Below are 22,817 nucleotides of genomic sequence, written 5' to 3'. Positions count from 1 at the left end.
CCCCTCCTTCTTCACTGACCTTGGTGTCTGCAGGGTTTTTCTCTCACGTATTCTCACTCCTCTTTCCCAGCTGCTGTTGAGCAGCAGTTTTTACCCCTTCTTAAATATGATCACAGAGGCGCGACCACCATCACTGATGGGCTCAGCCTTGGCCAGTGGTGGGTCCGTCTTGGAGCCGTCTGGAACTGACTGTGTCAGACATGGGGGAAGCTTCTGGCATCTTCTCACAGAAGCCACCCCTGTAGCCCCCCTGCTACCAAAACCTGGCCATGCAAACCCAATACAGTACCTTAGCATTGAAATAATAAAACAGAATGCATAATCTGTTGATATAATAGGGTTAAATTCTGCCCAAGCAAGCATCAGTGTGAAACAAACATCTCTCTCATTTTCAGACTTGTGTCTTAGTGAAAGCAGAATATAGCACTCATTAACCTAAAGATAAATCTGTTTTATCCTGGTAGTACTCCGGAGATACACATTGGCATTATCATTGCACTTTTGCAGAAATTTAAAGATCTATTCGACATCGTGCCCCAAACCAGTAACAAAACAAACCTCAACAAAAAATGAATGTGCACATATCTCATCAAGACAATAGAGGGACATCAGCATTTCCACTCAATGATTTGCAATCTTCATATCATAAATAACAAGAGATATAAATATTGGGGAATAATCAATGATTTACGATCCCAAATATGTTTCCACAGAAGACCTCACACAGGCAACAGCCTACAGATATTTTTTAAAATATTTCTGGAGTTTCAAAAGTTTCTGATCTCAGCAGTACTGGAATCAAGTATTACCTTACTTTGTCTAGCCAGTTTCAGTTCATCTTTTCCTATCAAAGATGAAATCCTAACTCTCATACCTTATGGATATGTGCTCCCGGTCACTTATTTGAGCAACAGACTAGTCAAATTAATGAACCCAAGATGACATCATAGATGAACATATGTGGTCTGAGATATAAATTTTGGGGAATAATCAATGATTTACGATCCCAAATATGTTTCCACAGAAGACCTACACACAGGCACAGCCTACAGATATTTTTTAAAATATTTCTGGAGTTTCAAAAGTTTCTGATCTCAGCAGTACTGGAATCAAGTATTACCTTACTTTGTCTAGCCAGTTTCAGTTCATCTTTTCCTATCAAAGATGAAATCCTAACTCTCATACCTTATGGATATGTGCTCCCGGTCACTTATTTGAGCAACAGACTAGTCAAATTAATGAACCCAAGATGACATCATAGATGAACATATGTGGTCTTTTGTTAAAAATCTTTTCCTTCCTTACAGACAACACACACTCAGAGGATAAATTTTACTTTTGGTGACTTACCCTCACCGCCAACTTAAGCAAATCAACTAAAGAAAAAAGAACTTTCAAGTAGTACTGAGATCACTGGCAGACAGCAGCTTGTACATTGGTTCCTGAACTGAACTAAAAAAAAGACCATATATGGACAACACCAAAAACAGAGCCTACAATTAGTAATAAGCAATATTAGTCACTGGGGGCTTTTGTTTGTTTTGTGAAGTGGGGGTGGGGAGTGCATGTGTGGGGGTTGTTGGGGTTTTTTTGTTTGTGGGGATATTTTTGTTGCTTTTTTACAGTGTCAAGAACCATACAAGCTGCATTTGTATGCTGATATTTTGGTCGTTAGGTGCTTTTGGGCTAATTTAAAATTATCATTCTTCAGGTTCTTCATATTCATTAGTTCAGATAAACACTTGCCATCAGCACACAGTTAGCTGGTAGTAACACCTACAGTGTTAAAAAAAAAAGCAGGGAAAAAAAAAATCTGTTAAGTGATGGCTCTGATTTAACAGGCAGCTTTTCTGTGTCAAACTTAGTCTTTCAAAATCATTATGATACATGGTCCATTTACAGATCTAGAACAGTGTGCTATTGCTTTCTTAAGACTTCAAATCTCTCAGCATTTTTCCTCAACTTCCAAAAGCATAAATGTCCATTATTGCTCAAACCTCTTCCCACTGAAGTCAACTGAATTTAGAAGATGACTGTCAGAACGTGTGTGACGACACAGCAACCTAGCCAGACTGTTCTGAAGTCAGTGCATATTTGCTTCTCCAAAAAAAAACCTGATCTTATTTTTAGCAAGACCAGATTTTTATTTTACAAATCAGGCAGAGAAAAGAACAGAAGGACTTAAATACATTCATAGTATAGATGAACAAAGAAAAGTTAATATGAAGGTTTCAACTAAATGTTTCACAGGAGACTATCATAATCAAAATTTATCAAGTGTTAATTATGAAACTATGACCTAAAATACAGACTCTGATTTAAGGCTAATTTAAAATATAGAGAAGTACTTTACATGTCTTAACCTGACCTCAAATTAGTTGAAGTCAGTAGGTTTTAGATTAAAATAAATTAAGAGTAAATATGTATTTTAAGAGCCTAATTTAATCATTTTCTTTAGTTATTAGTAAAACCAAGACTACCAGTACAAGTAGAATGAATGAAAGAATCAAAGATGACCTGCACTAAGTTTCTATCAAAGGGTCCTTCACAAAAACCAAGCAACTGGTCCATATATTGATAACAGTGACATTAAAAATGAGAAATCTGTATTTTTAGATGCTTTACCAGATATGCATTTGCATTAGGTGACTCGCCAAACAATACAAATTTTGCAGCAAATCTGTAGAGGTCCTGTGACGACAGTTTTCTTTTATTTGTATCTGATAATTCCTAACTAGGGAAGGTAAAATTTGCCAGTGGTCTTTTGGGTTGAAATTCTTATCTGAGGCAATGTTAATAACACAAGCCTTTAGCTCCATGATCGGGAGTTAGAAAACGATTTTGCTATTAAAAGAGGAAGCATCCTACATTATTGTCATTTTTCACAAAGTTTCTAAAAAGGTTAAAGCTTAAAAACAAAACAAAAAATACAGAACTGTGTGTTCATTCTTTCCTGATAGTTACTTAACAGATAGAACTGGTCCAAAACAATCAATAATTGACCAAGTGTTATTTTCAGTAATATTTTCCAGCCACAGCCACTAGGACATTTATTAACTGATTCAAACAGACAAGGAAGAACTTGATCAAAGTATCCAGATAGCAACAAATTTCACACGTTGTTCACTTTCTGCAGGTTGTTCTGGAACCTTAAGTTTAACCAAATGATGTGGATGGGGATAGACAGCTTATGATTTAGCATACCAATATGCCCAGATACCTTCATCTGTATGCTGGCAGAGTTTTACAGCTAGAAGCTGCATTAAAATTGATGAAAGACAATGTAACTTCTGTTGGATGATTCTGTGCATCTTTGAGTTCACAAAACAATGCAGCATTCCTAACTTTTGTTCACAAGAAAGTCTCCCATATATTTTCCCTGGTTTATTTAATGGAATGCCTTTGCTCTAAGAAACTTGATTTCCTGTTTTGATGCTGTTTCACTATTTCCACTCAACTCTTTGCATACTGCAACCAGAGACCTAGTGATTAAGCCACCGTTAATAGCAGGTTAGTGACACAAAATTATTTGCTAGAATTAAAGGGCATAGGAAACATTTAAAATCCTTCAAGTCGGATCATTGTAGAAGTCCCAGAATCAGTGAAGGTTTAAAGAAAATCATACATTAAACAACTACCTTTAGTGATTCATTATTACATATACAAGACAATGTTAGACTTGTGTGCTTGATATATGTGTACAGATGCACTGCAGAGTGGGAAGGTAATACGCATGATTGCATAGGATGGTAGAAAGGTTTTGTTTTGGGTTGGGGGGGTTGTAACTGCTCCGGGTGGCTTCATTACACAGCAAAGGGAGTTGTTCTGTTAGTGCTAATTAAGCCTCAGGGAACAATTTGTTGAGGTAGTTGGAGAAAATCTGGACGAGAGCAAAAAGAAGAATTTTAATGTTTTAATCCCAAGCAGAAGCAGAAACCTTCAAGCTCCAAACTTCTGGGATTCCAGCATAGGAGCTAAATGACTGATCCTGCAAAGAGTGAGAACCCCCAGCTTTTCACTGATGCTTACCGATGTTTGCAGCATATTGCAGGATTGGGTCCTTTTAATGCAGGCCCATTACTACATTAAAATAATTTTGATTAACTGCATCCTTTTATATAGTTGTACTATCACAGAATACCTTTCTGTTTGTCAGGGTCACATTCAGGAGGTTATGATTGTATATAAGAAGTACCCCAGGTAGTGGTTTTTAATCACTAAGGATTTTTCTGTTCATTTCTGTAATGCCTGTTAACAAATAAAGGAGCCATCACTCTTCCAGCAAAGAAGTTCCTGTAACGACTATTTGGTTTCATTAATGACAGCCCTCCCAGCAACAAGCACTGAAGGCTGTAGCCTCATGCTGTCACGTGAGCTTTATCAAAGATGGACTGCTAGCACAGGTAAGGTCTGATCTTTCACCTAAACGTGAATTTAGGTGTTGCCTGTTTTTTCTTCTAGGTCATAACTTAGAGAATTGAGAACAGATAAAAGGCAACCAAGATAAAAGAGACTGCTTGTTTCTTTGCTGAGAAAAAGTGGCAAACTGGGAGGCTGTCTAGGGATCAAGGGAAAAAAAAAAACCAAACAAAAACACCAAACTAACTAGCACCAGTTCCCTGCCAAGGGAGGTGGAGGGTAAAAAAAGGCAGGGAGAAGGTGTTTTCTAGATCAGCTACCTGATTTAGAGCTGAGAGAGAAACAGAACAAGCAGAGATATAAACACTACCAACTTTGTTATGGATTTGCAAGGGGTAAAAACAGAGGAGAATTATAGTGAATCATCTGAGGGCAGGCAAGAGAGATGCAAGTATACAGAGATTTGTGTATTTGGGGACAACTTTTTGCTCAAATAATATTTTAGAACACTGGAGATGAAAAGCATTCCCTTTTTTAGAGTCTCAAGAGAGTCTCAACACTTTATAATCCAGAGAAAGACATACTTCAGAAAAATAATAAGGTTGGATTCTTTGCTGGGCAACACCACGGAAACAGATTAAAAAAAAAATCTTTTCTTTTTTCAAACACAGATGTCCCTCCCCATTTTGACTTCTCAGATGCCTTTAGTTGCAAAAGAACAGTTCAACACAAATACATGTATTTTACCAAATCCCATTCTTCTGTTAAAGTATCCTCTCCCAGGATTCCAGGAGTTTTCCATCATTTATAATTTTGCAAGCTTCCCACAAATCTCCATTTCTCTTCATTACTTTCTTTCCTACATCTCCTATCTTCCTTCACTCCCATCCAACCAACATCTCTGCTTCTGTGTCTCTCTTCAATTCTGTTATTCCTTGACTTTGCTCACAGTCCCTGATGTTCTTTGCTCTCACTTTGCATTCCTACACACATCTGTGCATTAAACTTTTCCCCCCAGCTTCCTCCTGTTATCACAAATTGCAGCCATCTTCCCTTGAACCAGCTTCTCTTTGTTCCTTCATGGAGCAATGCAAGAAAGTGACCACCTTGCCTAAGGACAACCTAAGCTTCTCTTCTCACAGGATGAAGGGTCACAGTAATCATTTTAACAGCATGTTAGAAAAGGTAGTCTCCAAGTTTGCTACTGAAGTAAGACTTTTCTGTCCTAACCCACAGCATGTACATCTGGAATTAAGAAGAAGAAATTTTTAAATAATGGATGTGCATGTTTAATAACACATACAATATGTTTTATTTGTTTTGAGGAGAAAAAAAAAACCTAAACACAAAAAAAACCCTATCTTAAATAAGTGATGTTCAACACTGAAATCCTCAGGAGCTTAGTGGCTGCTTAATGGTTGGATCCACAAAATAGTTTTCTTTATGCAAAAGGAAACCACCTAACCTTAAATATTTTTCCTTTAAGGTGTCTGAAAAGTACTAAAATACATTTGGGGATTCTGCTGTTAACACCTAGAGGCCACAGTCTGCCTAGGCACCAGGTAGAACAAAACAGCAGCTTTTGTTTTGGGGAACAAAAGGCTGTCAGACTAATGGGTACACCTAAAGCCTAGAGTTTTAGCAAAAATAACAACTGCCCCCCCTCTCTGAGAACCCTGCAAAGCCTCCTCAGTCCCTCAAGAGTGTAAGAGGTGACTCATTGAAATGCCTAGAGGATCTACTTTCAAATAATTTCAACTCATAATCAATTATCCAAGGACTTGTTATTAAATTTGTTTTTAAACACAGATTGTGCTCTAAGTTTGGAAGCGTGATACCTGTTATGCAGAAGAGAAGCTGAATCCTTTTGTCAAAGGAAGGGATTGGTGCACTCTTGACCATGAAGTTGTCTTCTGAACTTCCAGGATATGAACTGCCTTTTAGTCGTCATCTTCCATAGAGCCCAGGCTCAGAAAAGCCAAAGGCAGAAATGGTAATAAAAATAAATTATCAGCTGTCTCAGAAAGCAAGGAAGAGCTAGTTTAGAACTTCAGCATTAAGAGAGCAGCAGTAGTGTTATTCCTCTAAGCAGAAAAAAAACAGCCAATAGAAAAAAAGAAAAAAATCTGGTTACTCCGTGTTTCTTTACAAATTAATTTCATACTGTGTCAAAGTTTTGCATATGACTTTTTTGCCATGTAATCTTTCTTTGAAGGTTCAGATGACACATAATTATTCACAGCCTTCTACACAAAGAGAAACAGTAACTCAGACACAGTCTGAGGGATAAAGTCTTTTAAACCAATGTTTAAGATCTTAACTAACACTCATGGAAATCATTTATCTGATTTCAACAGATTAAGGATAACAAAAGAATATGGAACAAATTAACAACCCAACAGATAACTGAAAAACATCAGTAAAGCTGGATAAGTTATGAAAGTTTGTCCAAAAGAAGTTTGGCAAAAAGGCCCATTCTGTTCCCAGAGTTAGAATTCAATAGTTCAAGCCCATTTCAAGTCCAGCACTATCCTACCATGCACATTTTGTTTGTGTAATTAAGGAGATGAAGTAACTGGAAAAGTATTAAACATTTTTGTACATCTTGCTTTGGGTCTATAATTCTCTTTCATAAGATTTTTTTCTACCTTAAGTACCTTGTAATGGCCTTCTTCGAGCAACAGATCTTTTTTTCTTTAAAAATCAATGTTACACATATGATTTGGGTAAAAGTCCAAGGATTAACATCATGGTTTATATGTAGCTGAACACTTGTCCACTTGCTTAGAGCAAGAAAGTCTGAAAGAAGAGGTAGTAAAGACGAAAATAAATGATTGATGATTAAGCCTGACGTAAAGGTTAGAGCACTGGCTCAGGTTCAAGGCAGCAGAGGTTCAGAATGTGATGTACTGAAGATGTACCAGGGCCTAGAAAATCTGCAGTGAGGGATAGGTGAACCAGAATACAACTGCATATCTAACACCAGTTAGATCTACCTTGTCATCCTCACTCTAAATTTAGAGGACTTAAAGAGGAAAAGCTGGTACCATCAGAAGTAAAAGCTAGAGGTAAGGGCAGGGTTAGGATCACCTGAAGGACTGTGTTTATAGCAAAGCCTTTTGAATCACGGCAAAGGCCATGTGCAGTAGACAAGTGAGTTAAGACATAATACAGAGACAGGCAAGAAGTACAGGTAAGATTTGCTGTTTAGGAGAGCACAGGCTGAGAGGAGAGCTGAGTTGCTTGGAGGCCCTGGGTAGCTTAGATAGATACTAGAAATAGAACGTGGTTCATCGTATAGTCTGGCATTTGGAGGTGTTAAAACCAGATTTCAGGCTGATTTAGAGTTAGAGCATAAAGCACCTTGATCTCCAAACTGAAGGAATTACTTCATCCTACAGGGATCTTAAAGAAGATTGAAGACTAAAACTGATGCAGGTTTTTAGGGTTAGGCCTGGAGCCTGGAAGCTTAAAATTAACAAAATTCAAAATGCATGGACAAGAGCAATGCTTACTACTCAATTCCACAGGATAAGCAAGGGTAATAAGGAAATATTTAGAATGAAAGTTCAGTTCAGACATAGCTGCAAATACATTTTAGAAGTGTCAAAAGATTAGGATGAAGGCTGTGAATCACTTGGGATTTGGATTATGTCCCCTGCGGGCAGAAGTTCCTAGGTTACTAGGCTGTAGAGTTAGGATGGGAATAGAGATAAGGTTGTGAAATTCAGTGATTAAGAGCTAGATTTATATCACAGTGCTGAAAAGGCCACAGGTCTAGGACAAGAATTTATGCTGGCAGAGACCAGGCTTAAGTTTGAGACAGGCAGAAATCCCTGAGCTCGGCTAAGAAAAAAATGACAGCTTCTTTAAGAGATTTAAGGCACATACAGGGTTGTAAACTGGTAAAATAATAGTGTAATAGAGATTTAAAAGTGTCACAAAGATCAAACATTTTGGTGAAAGACTTAACAACAGTGTGGTACATATCATCAGCCAGGGAAAAAGATCAGTCAACATTCAAGAGAATTATGTGTGCACCTACAAGAATGGGAGTAAAAACATTCTTACTACCTCTATTTAACAGTACTTACTCTATAGATGGCCTAATTCCCCAAGATAACACTTTGTAAGTGGAAAATAAATACAGAAGTCGTAACAGCACTGTGCAAGTTATGACCCAGAGCTCAGTAAGACCATTGTAATTAAATCCCAAGTCTTGATTTCTGCATTTTCATGTCCCAGTCAATGACTAGAAGCACTAAGATATGTGAAAGAATCTTTCAACCTTTTCAGGAAATATTTATATTAAAATAAACATGGAAAAGTAAATTGCATTACAGCCGAAAGTAACGAGACCAGATTCTCCCTCTGTCTAGATTAGGGGACTGGAAATAATACAAGTAAAAATGGTAAAAGGAAGCACTGCATGAAAAATTATCTGTTCATTTTAAGGCTTGGGTTTGTTGGTTTGTTTTTTGTTTGTTTTTTTTTTTTAACTCGGGGAAGTGAAAACAATATACTTGTTTTTGTATTTTCTTTCACCTGAAAGAAGTTACGGATTCTTCCTACTGCCTTTATGCACTTTTTCTGTATTTTATAACTCAATTTCATATGAGGATAAGCAAATGTCATTATCTAAATTCTGTTAAAAACTAAAACACAAACTTGACTTTGTATTTAAGTCAACCCTAACAGAAAGGAAGCATTTAGAAATAATTCCCAGTTAAAAAAAATAAAGTTAATTTTATTCAAATGCCTTAACATGCAAAAAAGATTTTATTAGTGTTCCAATTGTTTGTGTTCTCTGTATCATTTAGAAATTGTTTATTGAGGAATGCTACTGTTGAGAACTTTTAAAGGCATAGTTCTTGATTTGACAAGTTCTAGAATAAGCACCAAAGAAAAGTTTTGCACCATCTGACGTTTAGTAAGACTATAAAACTAGATGATTAAAATATTAATCTTTTAAAGACTGTACCATCAGCAAGATTAATTATTTTAAAGAAAGGAGGAATTAAAATAACATGAAGTTTCCCACAACCATGGTAGGATACTTTTTGCGTTTAAAGACCCAGTCCAAAAGTAAAGCATTTCAAATTAGTCATATATCAGCAGTCAGGTACTAAGTGTTTTACCTCATCTGCATGATAGTATAAACAGCTACATTTTCTGTTTCTTCTGTTCAGGCAGCCTTTCTTTGTGAATTCATTTTGTTTACCTACACCACGCAGGCAGCTGAAGACTGTTTCAGTTACACAGGCTGCGTACAGCAATCATACCAGGTCTCAGCACAAAGGCAAGCTAGTTTTTGATGAAGTGTTTTTCTCCCAGAAATCCACTGTCTTAGAGCTTTGTCCCCCACATCACTGTTTCTCCACCTACATAACATTTAGACAACTGCTGAATCACTAGATCTCGTCACCCTAAGGTTGGCAGCATCTCCCAGGCACACTGCACAGCTGTAAATGGCTACTCAGGCCACACATCTGGTGAGAGTTCAGACTTTTATTTCCTACTAATGCCTTTGGGCTAGGTTACAAGCCATAAAACCAACACAAAAATTCTTCAAGCAAGGTGGGAATCTATAACCACTCCAGCAGCAGCAGACATAAGACATCTCAGATAGCACTTTTGGGAAGAAACAGTGAAGTGGCTTCACTTTCTTCTAGGCATCTACTTAGGAGGTTGTTAGAAAAACCAGCAGTGCTGAAGACCACATTTCTCCTTGCATACTCCTACAATGAAACAGGCAGCTGGGATGGAGGAAGGAGTAAGGGAAGGAAATGCAGAGAAAGTCCCATTTTGTATATTTAATGAACTGTTTTACTATGTTTTGGGGCCGGGGGGGGAGGGGTGTAGTAAGAAATATCAAGCTGGCAGCTCTGGCTTTTTAAAAGCAAATACATGAAGTTGCAGAAACACCATGCGGGGGGGGGAGGGGTGTAGTAAGAAATATCAAGCTGGCAGCTCTGGCTTTTTAAAAGCAAATACATGAAGTTGCAGAAACACCATGCTGCTTCTGTCAAGAGGTTTCCTGGGTAAGCCAGGCAATCTTGCTTTTCAATACCCATGATAGAGCCCGGGCAGTTCATGGCATTGCTCCATTAACATCTGGCTACTGGATAGTCTGTGCAATGAAAGGCAAGCTGACTGACATGCCTCATTGATATTCATTGACTGCAGTCGGTATAGGACACCATTCCTGGTCAAATAAATGTTAAGTCACAGAATTTCTCCTGTTTTTCCCCTTCCCCGGTCAACCATAGCCTTCTGTAAGTAGCAATTCGGAGGAGTGATTTGTTGTTTGAGGAGATGGGGCTTTAGAGTCTGTGGCTATTCAACAAACATCAGACACCACAAGAACTTTTGAACAACATGCTGCTTTTAAGCTTTGCTAGAAATAAGCATTTGAGCACTAGCTTAGGTGCTTAAAGCATGGTATCTGCATGTCTGTGGTGAAACATTGTTACTGCTAGAGCTGATTAAAAGGGAACAAACTAGGTATAAGAGGGTCAATAACTAAGCAAATTCTCCAAGGCTGACTCATTTACACAGAGGGGTTTTTTGCTACCCTGCAGTCAGTACAGAAAATTGAGAAGTAGTTATGACTGTACACTATGCGTACAGCTGCATGAAAAATATTTTTTTCTTTAAAATGGGGAGATTAATAGGACAGTTTGGATACTAAGGGTAAGGTGTGGGTTTGCAAGGATCAGGTTTAAGCCAGCTTGGCATCTGCCTCCTTTCAGAGGCAGATTTCTGTATGTTTTAATACAGAGGTAGACAGAGTTTATGCCTTACAATTTTTCCCTTTTGACAGGGATAAATACAACTGACATCATCCACTCCTAAACCCTGGCTCACCAGCAAGTCCATGAACCACTTAAATTAGCACTGTGTAGTCCTATTCGTAAGCACAGGGACTTGTTTCTGCATAGGACTGAATTTCACTCCAGTTGACTATAAGAAATATCTGAGATGTTAGTCAAGTAATAAACAGTTAAGACACTGGCTAGATCTTGAACATCTCCAGAGCGTTCCTTCAAGCAACAAATTGGCTGTTTATCTTCTGTGGTTTGCCTCTATTTTCAAAGTGGGAGCCCCAAATTTTAAGGTGCTACCACCCAAGAGAATTCTCAGAGCCAGAACTCCAATATTTATAACCCGCAATTATCCTCCTATCTGGAAACAGAAGGAGAAACAACAGCAAGGTCATGTATTGCCACAAAGTAGCACAGAAAATGTCAATGTCTTTCCAAATCTGAAAAGACAGCCTAAGCTATCTGACCCATTCTTTTCACAGTGCCAAATATCTCTCTCATTACTCTGTCTCTGAAGGAAGCATTGCTGGAGAAGCCACTTCACACCTGCAGAAATATCTTTGTTGAATAATGGGGTGGGTAAAAGCATAAAATATTTTTATTGCTCAAGTTTCCTCACAGAACCAGTATCTGGCTGCAGGGCACTTCCACCTACAGATCAACATAAAAAAGATCCTGCTGTATATATGCTGTCCTCCCCCACTGGGCAGGAGTAATGGGAGAGGGGAATTCTTTAGTTACTACTCTGCCTAACTGGAAGACAGACATTCCCGTAAAACTGTGTGTGGGAGCATTTCACAGTGAAACCAAGACACTGTTAAAAGTAAATTCAGTGAACTACTTCTTATGCAGTGCTGCTATGTGAAAAGACAAGGATATTTTATTATACACACCCAAACTGCCAGACGCCAACACCACTGCAGTGCCAGGTTGCCACCAGACAGCTAGCATGCTTTTTGTCTGCAGGATCCCGTCATTAAGGCTGTGGAGCAAGTCATACCTTCACATGCCAGTCCCAGTCTACTCCTTATTGACCCAAGGAGCTGAGGGCAAGATGTACCTTGTTGCTTCAGATTCTATGTAACTGTTTTAGTCCAATTAAATTCTTGTTTGGAGATTACACAATCAGCTAGCATAAGTCAATGTGGCACCCTTGACTTTCAAATTATACCAGAATTATGCTGCTAAAAGAACAAACATGGGCCAGCCTTACAACATTGCCCTACAACTGATGAACTTCTGTGCCAAATCTGTTTCATGAGAAAAATTCATCGCACCTAGTTGCTTCGTGCAGCATCAATCCAAGGACATACTGAAGTGAAAAAAAGGTCTTACTACAGCTATGAGGCACTGCATTTTTAATGTCGTAGTGAAGAGCCATATTGTTATGATGGTTAGGTACCTGAATGACACCAAGAGTAACATGGTATTGTTTTGTTTTGCAAGTTTTATCCTCCATATGACAAAATAATGAAGGTTTACTCTCTGCCTCAGACCAAGCTGACAAAATTGAAATACTTGATGTTTAATATAATTGATTTTCCACCCACCAGGAGCAATAGTTAAACACTAAAAATCAATGCCGATCTCTAAACTCCTACTTTTTTTGATCACATTTGACTGTTGTATAACAAGTTATGTTGAAAAGTGTCAAAGTGAAGGGAAAAAGGTAGCAAAGTAAATAATGCGGTCAAGACCATCACACCCTTCATAATAAACACTTAGAGCATCAAAATATTAGTGATAAAATAATGCTGCTTGGCAGTAAAACTGTTGGCTGTTAGGACACTGGTATCCTAGAGCTGGCCTGTATTCCCACTTCATACCAAAGGGAAACAAAAATTTATAAGATTGCAATTCTGTGAATGTCAATGGAGTAGAACTGAAGCTTCATATTTGGTCTGAGCAAGTCCAGCTACTGCTTATCTTTAATTTCTGGAAGAGTTACCCCAGAAAACATACTCCTCCATTAAACCTCAATGTGACTTCATGTCTCAAACATTTGCAGCTACTCCCACTCAGATTTCTGTGTCCTTGAAGGCATACAGATTAATATTTGCAGAAAATATTTAGAGAGATGTTGATTTTTAAACTCTAGTACCATTACCACACTATATTCTTAGGGCAATTAAGAGAATGACAACTATGTGCATTACGTATGCACTCAGGTATTGTTTGTAAGGTATGCTCACTTGTTGGGAGCCAGTTTCACAAGTCACATTCAAGATGCTGTTACAAAGGTAAAAATACTAAAGAAACAACAAATAGGTATTAGCTGTTAACATTACAGTGATCCTTTGAAAATATTAGGTCACACACAAAGTGATAAGCTTTGTGTAAGAAAATGCTACACACTCTACCTGAGTGCATGCCGCTGTTTGATCTAGCCACACCAAGAGAAGCTTCAGCTTCTACTATTTCATAGTTTTGCAGTGTTATTTCTGTATGGAGATATTCACTGTTTCCATAAAGAACGCTAATGCTCTCATGACACACTGGACACATTGGCCAAGAAGTATTGCTGGAGCCAGCACAACCAAGTAGAAAAAGTCAGGCTTTTTCATTATTATCATCATTGGATAAAGATGCTTTTCACTTATATCACATTTGAGGCTTCTTTATTAATTCATAACTGGACACAGTTAATTAACTACTAACTGATTGTTCTTTGTTGACCTGTGTATTAACTAACCCTAAAGAGCTTTTGTCTAGCAGAAAACAACCCAAATTCTCTCTTTAATCCTCATCTGGAATGCAGTAAGTTTTCTTTGTCCCTCAGGAAGACTTCTCCCCTAAAGCAGAAAGTGCAGTTCTGATGAGAACACGTTTAATCAGACAGTATGCTGTCTGCTATACAATGCCCAACTCTTCCAGTTTCTTACCAATAAATAAATAAATTGTTCCTTAAAGTTGAATGAAACTATTGATGGACTATGCAGCAGAACTTTCACACTCTTCGGTTTTACAGAGTTGTAGTTCAGCCCAGTTTTATGGAAGCCACCAGACTGTTGGTGTTTTGCACAGTGCATTGCATTGCAGCCATTACACTAGTGAGTATGCTGTAGGTACACAGTCACTTTTTAACTGGCTACAAGGATACTATAGGCTGTTCAGCCTGTCACAGCTTGAGAAGCTGCACTAGCTATGCTTTTCTCTGTGAATCTACAGTTAGACTGATACTTGAGTTCAAGTGTGAGTTCAATTTGAACTAGTTAAGAACACAGTGATGAGCTTTTCTTCACTAAGGCAGACTCCTCCAAGTGCTGAGTAGACCTTAAGGAGTCAGTGGTTGGAGCAGAATCAGTGGAACTGAAAACTGGCTTTACTTCACTTTCTATTCTGAGCCACTTTCAGTTCACCACTAAAACAAACATACAAAGCTACCATTTACATCATCTTTACGAGGTGCACTAGAGTTTTTAATCACAAAATTATATTATAAATTATAAAATTTATACATAATACTGTATTCTGTGATCCACACTGAACTCAGTTTATGTAACACTGAAGCAGAAACAATTCATGTTGATCAGTTATCAGATTATATATATGAAAAATGTTGCTCAGAATAACTATTGTGTTATCTGAATTGACACGGGGGAAAAAAAATGCTTTAGTGCTGTAGGCATCCTGCCATTCTACACCATATTTAACAGATTTAGTTGATGCCATAATGAAACTTGCGCAATCATCTCAAGCATTGAGCACTTCCATCCTAAAGGTCTTACCACTGAGAGCAAGAGGATGGTCCGATCTGTCATTTTCTCCATGCCAAGATCACCAAAGTCAGATCTCTCCACTGTGCTAGTGAAAACTATAAACAAAGGCACTCTTTGAGCCTGAGAGCAGTACTCCCATAAATCTATACAGGGAACTAGGTCAAAGAAGCCCCAAGGCCTCTCTGAACTACATAAGCAAGCAGAGGCCCATAAAAGGATATTTCTGCAGCTGAGAATCCCTTGTGCAAAATAACAGCCAATTAATAGTCTCTTTTCAAGACACACCTATGCACTGGATGACAGGAGAAAGGGCAGTGTCCAAGTTACTCCTTAGTTCAAGAAACATCCTGTTGGCTTGCTAAGCTAGTTTAGGGAGGAGGGGGAAGTCTATACAAAAGAGATCCCAATGGATGCAAGAAGAGAGCCCCTGGCTACCCGTTACCGCCAGCTGCAGCAATAGCCAAGCATTTTACACACTGGGGACTGGAAGGAGACCAAACTAATCTCTCAGAGTTGTTACAGTCCAATTACTGTTTGGTTGCAATGTACTACATTGAATTTTAAACAGCAGCTTGCAGTTCGAAGGTTCTATAAACCACTGTCAAAGTCTTGGGCCAGCCAGTAATCTCCAACTATGAGATTTTCTTACAGCAGGTTATAACGAATTAGGAATTTTATCAGACAGTTTATCAGAGAGATGGAGGATGAAATTTATTTTAGATGCAACATAGAATCCACTTGTTTAAATACTATTAATGGTAAGAGTGTATATATACAGGAAAACAAATAAGAAAGAAAACAAAACACAACCTGGCACAAAGGAATAAACACTTCTCTTAGAGCTCAACATCCAGGAGTGCTTCAGCCTGAATAAATATCAGACAGTTTATCAGAGAGATGGAGGATGAAATTTATTTTAGATGCAACATAGAATCCACTTGTTTAAATACTATTAATGGTAAGAGTGTATATATACAGGAAAACAAATAAGAAAGAAAACAAAACACAACCTGGCACAAAGGAATAAACACTTCTCTTAGAGCTCAACATCCAGGAGTGCTTCAGCCTGAACAAATGTTGTAAGAAAACAAGACTGCAACTTGGGTATCAGACTACATTTATGGAAGTGATACAGTGGTGCTCAAATACCTAACCATTTTCTCTAGGACCACTGCCTCCTACATGCTAGAAAGTTGTATCAATAAACAAATCCTTTCCATCCTCCACTGACATATTTAGGAAATATGAGCACCAGGACTAATTCTGCATTCTTAATTATCTTCAAATGCATTGTTTCCAAAATTTTGAAAGGCTTGCCTTTAAAAGCTTCTTGTTCACAATTTTATGTCCAACTTCATTTACAAGAGCATAGCAGGGTGCTAAGAGAACCAATCCTCAAAACAACAGGGCTTCTCCAAAAAGGAATGGTTTTTCTTCATATAAGAAAGAAATTTTCACATACATTGTAGAATATATAGGCATAAATACTTGATTCGGCAATTCTATAAAAATTAAGAACGTACTTTGGGAAGTTTATTTTCAGGGATGGTGATAAATAGTGATTTCAATATCAGCATAATTCATGCAAACATGTTCTGATCAAATTGATTTTTTTCCTAAACTAGCCCTGTGAAGTACCTCTTCCCACATTCCAGAACAGAAAGCTACCATAAGAAACCATCTTTCATAATTTTGGAGTGCACATAATTGCAAATCAGACATGAAGGTGTAGCAATGACAGAACTCGTGTCAGGCTTGTACCCAGATCTATCCAGCCCATGTACCTCCTTGATACAATTCACATCCCCCTGCTGCACCTTCTCCCCAGAAGTTCTAGGTAGCACAACTGCTTTCTCTGCCAGTCCTCTACTAGTCTGTTCCCTCTGAGAAACCTTGATGGCTCCCTCTGGAGGCATCCAAGATAAGTTAGTTTTTAACCATGAATCTTCCCCCATATATTTCTGCTTGCCAATGCTGGAAAAACAAGAGATCAGCAATCCAGAGTGCATCTGGTAATGCCATCCTTACCTTTTAGCAGACATACCACTCTAGAGGTTACACACCTAAAGCTAGTATCTTTCCTTCATGCTAGTTTCTGAATATCTCTCAGCTATTTAACTTCAGGCAACATAGACTCACAATGAACATAGCAGTACCACTTTTTGGTTTTACAGTCATCTTGGTACCAAAATATTGCATAGTAGACTGATCAGCCCTCTATTCTTAGCACAAAATATGCTGTTTTATAGGAGTACCTCTTGCTTTGCACCAGTACTACATTCCACAAGTATTAAAGCTAGCTTTACACCTTTAAAGTAGTTTTAAAGAGACTAGAGCAAAATGTACTTCCCTCAAAATAATACAAAGAACTAGTTTAATAACCATGCCTTAGAATCTCATCAGCTACATAATTTTTCCCAAAAAAACTTAATCCATACCTTAAAACATCATATCATGCTATGTCCAGCAATCATATGCCAAGCCCAAACAGGTACAGGGACTCCCTATGCTTTCTTACATTATTATTAGTTAGCATACAAAATCTGCCTCAGTCTGGGGATAGAAAGAAATCGGGCGGTAGGACTAAGCACAGATCAAGGACCCTGGACATTCTGAAAACTCTACATATTTTTTAAACTGAGTTTTAACAATATTTTGAATGTGTAGGAAATAAACACCCAGCTTGGTCTCTTCAGCCTCCCCGCCCTCCAGTCTAACACATCCCCTTTTCCCCCATATATTTATCCTCCTGGAATGCTTGTCCCCTATTACCTCAGCCCATCCCAAGATGCTGTGGCACTCTCTGTATTTGCAGCAGTCATATTTTTTACCTGGTTTCTGGTGTTAACAATATTTTGAATGTGTAGGAAATAAACACCCAGCTTGGTCTCTTCAGCCTCCCCGCCCTCCAGTCTAACACATCCCCTTTTCCCCCATATATTTATCCTCCTGGAATGCTTGTCCCCTATTACCTCAGCCCATCCCAAGATGCTGTGGCACTCTCTGTATTTGCAGCAGTCATATTTTTTACCTGGTTTCTGGTGGGAGTTGTACCTGAATTTTGTTTTTTTTTCAAGAGTCTCTTCAAGGAAGACGTTTTCTCCTATTCTTCATATGAACAGGGCCTAGCACAGGGGACTCTTCTGGAATAAAAGCTAGCTTTACACCTTTAAAGTAGTTTTAAAGAGACTAGAGCAAAATGTACTTCCCTCAAAATAATACAAAGAACTAGTTTAATAACCATGCCTTAGAATCTCATCAGCTACATAATTTTTCCCAAAAAAACTTAATCCATACCTTAAAACATCATATCATGCTATGTCCAGCAATCATATGCCAAGCCCAAACAGGTACAGGGACTCCCTATGCTTTCTTACATTATTATTAGTTAGCATACAAAATCTGCCTCAGTCTGGGGATAGAAAGAAATCGGGCAGTAGGACTAAGCACAGATCAAGGACCCTGGACATTCTGAAAACTCTACATATTTTTTAAACTGAGTTTTAACAATATTTTGAATGTGTAGGAAATAAACACCCAGCTTGGTCTCTTCAGCCTCCCCGCCCTCCAGTCTAACACATCCCCTTTTCCCCCATATATTTATCCTCCTGGAATGCTTGTCCCCTATTACCTCAGCCCATCCCAAGATGCTGTGGCACTCTCTGTATTTGCAGCAGTCATATTTTTTACCTGGTTTCTGGTGGGAGTTGTACCTGAATTTTGTTTTTTTTTCAAGTTAGTCTCTTCAAGGAAGATGTTTTCTCCTATTCTTCATATGAACAGGGCCTAGCACAGGGGACTCTGGTCTGGAATAATCCCTGTGTTCTACTAAATAGCACATTTTAAATGGATTAAATTAATCCATTTCCATAAGGGAAACCTTCCTTATGGAACAATAGCTCAGTATAGTAAAATGAGCAAGAAGAATGCCAGTTAAATAGTTCTAGTCTGATCACACAGAGGAATATACTGGAGGGCAATTGAGATTATTTCCTTATACATAAGGTTGGGTGTCAGAAGAAAAGAATAACACATTTATGCAGTTCTGATAGGCAATTTCTAGAAGTAAGTGGTATTTGTAGGTTACCCACCAAGAAGAAAGAGAGATATTCTAATTGGAGACTATTGCAGATGTGAGATGAGTAAGGGTAAAACAAAATGAAAGTTTGTCCAAATCTATAGGAATTATATAGGCAGTAAACTCCTTAGACACTGGAGATATCAGGACTTCTCCCATAGTAGTACCAGTCCTATGTAGATACAGGAATTAGTTACCACAATACACTTTTAGTGTTTTATTTTTAGGTAGAACTTGAGTGGTAACTCCAAACGTATGGGAATATAGCACACCACTTTAGGTAGAACTTGAGTGGTAACTCCAAATGTATGGGAATATAGCACGCCACAATGAGTTCCTACGTACCTGCAGAGTGTAAGCCATGAGGGCAAGGACTTACCTAGCCAGTTACTTATAGTAACAAGTAGAAGAGATGCGTTATAAGAAGATACGTTAGCCACGGTACGTCTTACAATGAACCATATAGGAACTAGAGTAATAATCCCTAGGATCTAAGAAATATAAACTTGAACTACAATAAGCAAAGGTAGCAATGGATTACTCACTCTGATATTTTAGCTACTTCAGCTCCCATTTTTTTTAGGTTCACATCTGCAGGTACACGTCACACAACAGTTCTCCAGACATATCGTGAAGTCCAAGTTTTTCAGGAAACAAAGCTGCACAAGCGAAACAGTACTGCCCCAATTCCGCATTTATACATCAACAAGGAAAAGAAGGGAAAAAACACATCTGTTAAGACTGAACTCAGAATTAGGAAAAAGAAAAAAACCAAGAGTGCTGCCTGTGCTCACATGTTCTGTAACCTGATCCAGGAGGTAAATTGGTCACAGGTGACGCTCATCTGAGACCCTAATCAAAGGAACCTGCTGAGCTTTACAGATGCCTCTTCTTTTATGCGTTTGGGCTGAACAGAATAGCTCTTCCTAGTTCCCTATTTTTGCTGTTGAAAACACAAAGTTCTGCTATTGTTTTTTTTCTTATCTAATCTTGGCATCAAAAAAGTTTGAGGTTTAAAATTAAGTCTACTAGACTTTTAAATTACAGTACACAGAAAATTTAAAAAAATTGCACGTGCTTACAGATATGTCAAAGCTCAGAAAAAGAAGTGTTTTGGTTTGGGGTTTTGGGTTTTTGGTTTGGTTTTTTTTTTTAATATTATAGCCTTTATCTGCAACTGCTAGCAACGTTCTCCGATTCCACCCAGTAAATACACACAGACCCCCCACACACACTCAAACTCCCTTGATTCAACTTACAAATAGATGAAGAGCTTGACAGATTCAATAGATTTTGTTCCTGGTCATAATCCTTCTGAAGTAATGCCTAAACTTTTTTGCAGCTAGCATCTCAATAGTCCGTCTGTTTAGACATTCTGTACTCTTACCACAGATTAAACACTCAGCATCTAGCTGCCCATGCAGCCTCAGAACTCCAGTTCTGCACTTGCAAAACTGATGCCAGGGAGTGGTAATTATACTTCAATGACTTTATTGACTGCAAATGATTAAGCCAAGCATGACTGACAAAGCTTTACTGACCACTTCTATTTATAACACAGCACCATTCCATACCCATTCAGAGTTAGCTACATGTGGTTCTTGGATGAAGCAGTGCTTTACTGCCTCTTAAGTCTTGAGGGCTTTTACAATAAGGGGGAGTTATCCTTTCATAACTGGTCATAATGCTTTTTGGAAACTTCTCATAGCTTCTCAGATTTTGGGGGAGTGCAACAGAACTCTGTTGTCAGAAAGCTATAATTTTTTTATTTTCTTGGTTTGGATTAACATATACTGCCATCATGTGGGCAGAAACAATAAGAAAAAATCATTATTCCGTGAAAGTCTCTCACCTTTAAAGCCTTACCTTCATTTTAAAACAGTCTTCTTACTATCAAATAAGAGCACTAGGTCAAGATTATTGAAACAGAAAGAAGAAAACCCTGATTTTTTTATTTGTTTTTGTTGTCACACCACAGAAAATATACCTGTGCTTGAGGACTCAGTGGAATGACCATAAAGCTATTCTATTCTATCCTATTCTATGTTGCAGCTGGGCTGTAACTGACTAACACAAGCGGTAAATATCCTAGCTTTAGCTACTCTTTCTCTTACTCCTTGACTGCACGTGCAGACACAAGTCGTACAGGGCCGGAGGTCAGAGTGACTAGAAAAAGACAGAGCAAGCAAAAGAAAGGCCATGATGCAGCAGTGCAAATGCACGGTTTGTATGGGAGTGCCAATATTGCCAGTCTCTCAACCCATGGACAAGACTCAAGAAATCCATCAGGCAAACAACCAGTTCCTCTCTACTTGTCACTCCCACTGTCTGTGGGTTCACCCCCTTCCCTGGGCATCGCAAGAATGTATTTACCTCTTTCAGCATTAGGAACTTCAACTGCAGTACTGTTGCAAGAGATCCAGAGAATAAAGGATAAAAAGAAAAAGAATGGCCCACAAGCATAAGTGTTCTGTTTTTTACAAACATATCTTGAAAGAAAATCACTACAGAATTTAAATATACCATAAATTTCTTATTATTTTGAAGAACCTTATCATTGGAAAAAAAAGCTCAGTTGTCAAATTTTGTGTATTTATATGCACTGATGTTATTTAAAAAAAATATTTTATGACTTGTAGAGTTTTAAAAAATAATATAAGCACCTGATATTGCCAAGAACCCCAGACCCCACACTGAAATAAGAATATGCTTAAATTCCAGAAATTATTCTTGAAATACCAGCAGTTTTCAAGTTTAACTACACAGTAGAAAAATGGGGGGGGAGGTGTTTAAATCTATATATTACATGTAGCTTATAAAAAAGTAGTACTTAAGTCTTCATTAAAGTACTAAAATGTCAAAGTTAAGGCTGAACTTGCCAGCTTCACGGTCTCTTTCTGCATAGCCATTATAAGCTGCTTTTCAAGGTCCATCACGTGGAACCAATTAGTGGCATCCGCCTTCACAATGAGTAGCACTGTATTCCAGAAGGGTGCCACTGAGTAACTTGCTACTCATATTGAGCTCAGTACATCAGGATCTAACAATTAGATAGTAAAATATAAATAATACATTGTTTTCCTTAGTGTAGCAGCTTATCAAGAAGAATGCCTCAAAAACCATGAAATTTTATTCTTATTCAGGAATCTTACTGATTGCAGAAAATAACCTTTAATGGAAGAAAACTACATCCAAACTTCATAGGATCTGAGTCTATATACTATAATCACTGTATAAACAAACTTATATTGTCTAATGTAAGCAACTTACAGGAAAACATGCATATACTGCCATATAGGTGTTACTTGAGAAATCAATATTCACCAACAAGACTGAAAGAATATTTCCCCCAAAATTTAGATACAGTGGTTACCATAGGTTTTTAGCTTTACAATAACTATTTTGTTAGGAAATACGGATTCTAAAAACTTTGTCAGTATAACAGTTTCAGTATTAAGCTTTTTAATTATTTAGTAGATAGAACTAACTTTTCATTCATTCATTCATTTTCTGAGTGCCATTTTTCTCTTGTGTTAAAATCAGATCTGTTCCTACAGCAGCCTTTTAATACAGTTATTTAGGTGCTTCAGAACTTGTCATGTCATAGCTTGCTATTTTACAAGTTATAGCTAGAGGTGATAGATAATTGAATTTATACCAGGTGTAATTGTTAATGTAACAATAATTCTTTCAATTTCATAGCATTAATTTTGATTAAGATCAGGTTACTTCTCCTTTTCATTAAAAATAATAGCATTGTTCTCTCATTTGCCTTGTTGTGGTTTAACCCCAGACAGCAACTAAGCGCCACACAGCCGCTCGCTCACTCCCCCCTAC

The sequence above is a fragment of the Aptenodytes forsteri genome, unplaced genomic scaffold (genome assembly GCF_000699145.1).
Source record: "Aptenodytes forsteri isolate BGI_AS27 unplaced genomic scaffold, ASM69914v1 Scaffold8, whole genome shotgun sequence".
In the NCBI taxonomy this organism is placed as follows: domain Eukaryota; kingdom Metazoa; phylum Chordata; class Aves; order Sphenisciformes; family Spheniscidae; genus Aptenodytes; species Aptenodytes forsteri.
Note: the sequence above shows the minus strand (reverse complement) of the source record.